This window comes from Doryrhamphus excisus, unplaced genomic scaffold (genome assembly GCF_037039965.1).
Source record: "Doryrhamphus excisus strain RoL-2023G ecotype Guam unplaced genomic scaffold, RoL_Dexc_Guam_v1.1 HiC_scaffold_24, whole genome shotgun sequence".
Lineage (NCBI taxonomy): Eukaryota > Metazoa > Chordata > Actinopteri > Syngnathiformes > Syngnathidae > Doryrhamphus > Doryrhamphus excisus.
In genome coordinates this window covers 7640001-7642500 of record NW_027621862.1, presented here as the reverse complement: position 1 = coordinate 7642500, position 2500 = coordinate 7640001, and the positions used below count along the sequence as shown (strand labels likewise).

At 52.6% G+C, this 2500-nt stretch overlaps 1 protein-coding gene, 7 non-coding genes and 4 pseudogenes across 8 annotated transcripts in view; 11 read left to right on the top strand and 1 right to left on the bottom strand.

Annotated features, from left to right (window-relative positions):
• The window catches only part of LOC144895238 (uncharacterized), a 110276-nt gene that overhangs the window by 74812 nt on the left and 32964 nt on the right, over positions 1 to 2500 (bottom strand). The gene's annotated exons all lie outside the window — the stretch shown is intronic.
• Positions 6 to 123, top strand: LOC144895743 (5S ribosomal RNA). Its single transcript, XR_013626251.1, has one exon. It is a non-coding gene; the product is annotated as a 5S ribosomal RNA (ribosomal RNA).
• Positions 236 to 354, top strand: LOC144895643 (5S ribosomal RNA). Its single transcript, XR_013626147.1, has one exon. It is a non-coding gene; the product is annotated as a 5S ribosomal RNA (ribosomal RNA).
• On the top strand, positions 467 to 575 carry LOC144896264 (5S ribosomal RNA; annotated as a pseudogene).
• On the top strand, positions 688 to 803 carry LOC144895832 (5S ribosomal RNA). Its single transcript, XR_013626338.1, has one exon. It is a non-coding gene; the product is annotated as a 5S ribosomal RNA (ribosomal RNA).
• Positions 916 to 1034, top strand: LOC144897040 (5S ribosomal RNA). Its single transcript, XR_013626610.1, has one exon. It is a non-coding gene; the product is annotated as a 5S ribosomal RNA (ribosomal RNA).
• LOC144895684 (5S ribosomal RNA) lies at positions 1147 to 1265 on the top strand. The gene has a single exon (XR_013626191.1). It is a non-coding gene; the product is annotated as a 5S ribosomal RNA (ribosomal RNA).
• On the top strand, positions 1378 to 1496 carry LOC144897117 (5S ribosomal RNA). Its single transcript, XR_013626687.1, has one exon. It is a non-coding gene; the product is annotated as a 5S ribosomal RNA (ribosomal RNA).
• On the top strand, positions 1609 to 1717 carry LOC144896141 (5S ribosomal RNA; annotated as a pseudogene).
• On the top strand, positions 1830 to 1938 carry LOC144896140 (5S ribosomal RNA; annotated as a pseudogene).
• On the top strand, positions 2051 to 2169 carry LOC144895391 (5S ribosomal RNA). Its single transcript, XR_013625890.1, has one exon. It is a non-coding gene; the product is annotated as a 5S ribosomal RNA (ribosomal RNA).
• LOC144896139 (5S ribosomal RNA) lies at positions 2282 to 2390 on the top strand (annotated as a pseudogene).

The window sequence follows — 2500 nt, the reverse complement described above, 5'->3', positions numbered from 1 at the left end:
TGGCAGATTACGGCCATACTACCCTGAAAACGCCGATCTCGTCCGATCTCGGAAGCGAAGCAGGGGCGGGCCTGATTAGTACTTGGATGGGAGACCGCCTGGGAATACCAGGTGCTGTAAGCTTTTTATGGTTTCTGCTCTTGCCTGACAGCAGAGGGCGCTGTTTGACACTTTTTGCTGGAGTCTAGTTTGGCCTGCGTCGCCTTCAAATAGGATCTTTTCAGTTGACCTGGCAGCTTACTGCCATACTACCCTAAAAACGCCCGATCTCGTCTGCTCTCGGAAGCTAAGCAGGGGCGGGCCTGGTTAGTACTTGGATGGGAGACCGCCTGGGAATACCAGGTGCTGTAAGCTTTTTATGGTTTCTGCTCTTGCCTGACAGCAGAGGGCGCTGTTTGACACTTTTTGCTGGAGTCTAGTTTGGCCTGCGTCGCCTTCAAATAGGATCTTTTCAGTTGACCTGGCAGCTTACGGCCATACTACCCTGAACACGCCCGATCTCGGAAGTTAAGAAGGGGCGGGCCTGGTTAGTACTTGGATGGAAGACCGCCTGGGAATACCAGGTGCTGTAAGCTTTTTATGGTTTCTGCTCTTGCCTGACAGCAGAGGGCGCTGTTTGACACTTTTTGCTGGAGTCTAGTTTGGCCTGCGTCGCCTTCAAATAGGATCTTTTCAGTTGACCTGGCAGCTTACGGCCATACTACCCTGAAAACGCCCGATTTCTGATCTCGGAAGCTAAGCAGGGGCGGGCCTGGTTAGTACTTGGATGGAAGACCGCCTGGGAATACCAGGTGCTGTAAGCTTTTTATGGTTTCTGCTCTTGCCTGACAGCAGAGGGCGCTGTTTGACACTTTTTGCTGGAGTCTAGTTTGGCCTGCGTCGCCTTCAAACAGGATCTTTTCAGTTGACCTGGCAGCTTACGGCCATACTACCCTGAAAACGCCTGATCTCGTCCGATCTCGGAAGCGAAGCAGGGGCGGGCCAGGTTAGTACTTGGATGGGAGACCGCCTGGGAATACCAGGTGCTGTAAGCTTTTTATGGTTTCTGCTCTTGCCTGACAGCAGAGGGCGCTGTTTGACACTTTTTGCTGGAGTCTAGTTTGGCCTGCGTCGCCTTCAAATAGGATCTTTTCAGTTGACCTGGCAGCTTACGGCCATACTACCCTGAAAACGCCCGATCTCGTCTGATCTCGGAAGCTAAGCAGGGGCGGGCCTGGTTAGTACTTGGATGGGAGACCGCCTGGGAATACCAGGTGCTGTAAGCATTTTATGGTGTCTGCTCTTGCCTGACAGCAGAGGGCGCTGTTTGACACTTTTTGCTGGAGTCTAGTTTGGCCTGCGTCGCCTTCAAACAGGATCTTTTCAGTTGACCTGGCAGCTTACGGCCATACTACCCTGAAAACGCCTGATCTCGTCCGATCTCGGAAGCGAAGCAGGGGCGGGCCTGGTTAGTACTTGGATGGGAGACCGCCTGGGAATACCAGGTGCTGTAAGCTTTTTATGGTTTCTGCTCTTGCCTGACAGCAGAGGGCGCTGTTTGACACTTTTTGCTGGAGTCTAGTTTGGCCTGCGTCGCCTTCAAATAGGATCTTTTCAGTTGACCTGGCAGCTTACGGCCATACTACCCTGAAAACGCCCGATCTCGGAAGTTAAGAAGGGGCGGGCCTGGTTAGTACTTGGATGGAAGACCGCCTGGGAATACCAGGTGCTGTAAGCTTTTTATGGTTTCTGCTCTTGCCTGACAGCAGAGGGCGCTGTTTGACACTTTTTGCTGGAGTCTAGTTTGGCCTGCGTCGCCTTCAAACAGGATCTTTTCAGTTGAACTGGCAGCTTACGGCCATACTACCCTGAAAACGCCCGATCTCGGAAGTTAAGAAGGGGCGGGCCTGGTTAGTACTTGGATGGAAGACCGCCTGGGAATACCAGGTGCTGTAAGCTTTTTATGGTTTCTGCTCTTGCCTGACAGCAGAGGGCGCTGTTTGACACTTTTTGCTGGAGTCTAGTTTGGCCTGCGTCGCCTTCAAACAGGATCTTTTCAGTTGACCTGGCAGCTTACGGCCATACTACCCTGAAAACGCCTGATCTCGTCCGATCTCGGAAGCGAAGCAGGGGCGGGCCTGGCTAGTATTTGGATGGGAGACCGCCTGGGAATACCAGGTGCTGTAAGCTTTTTATGGTTTCTGCTCTTGCCTGACAGCAGAGGGCGCTGTTTGACACTTTTTGCTGGAGTCTAGTTTGGCCTGCGTCGCCTTCAAATAGGATCTTTTCAGTTGACCTGGCAGCTTACGGCCATACTACCCTGAAAACGCCCGATCTCGGAAGTTAAGAAGGGGCGGGCCTGGTTAGTACTTGGATGGAAGACCGCCTGGGAATACCAGGTGCTGTAAGCTTTTTATGGTTTCTGCTCTTGCCTGACAGCAGAGGGCGCTGTTTGGCACTTTTTGCTGGAGTCTAGTTTGGCCTGCGTCGCCTTCAAACAGGATCTTTTCAGTTGAACTGG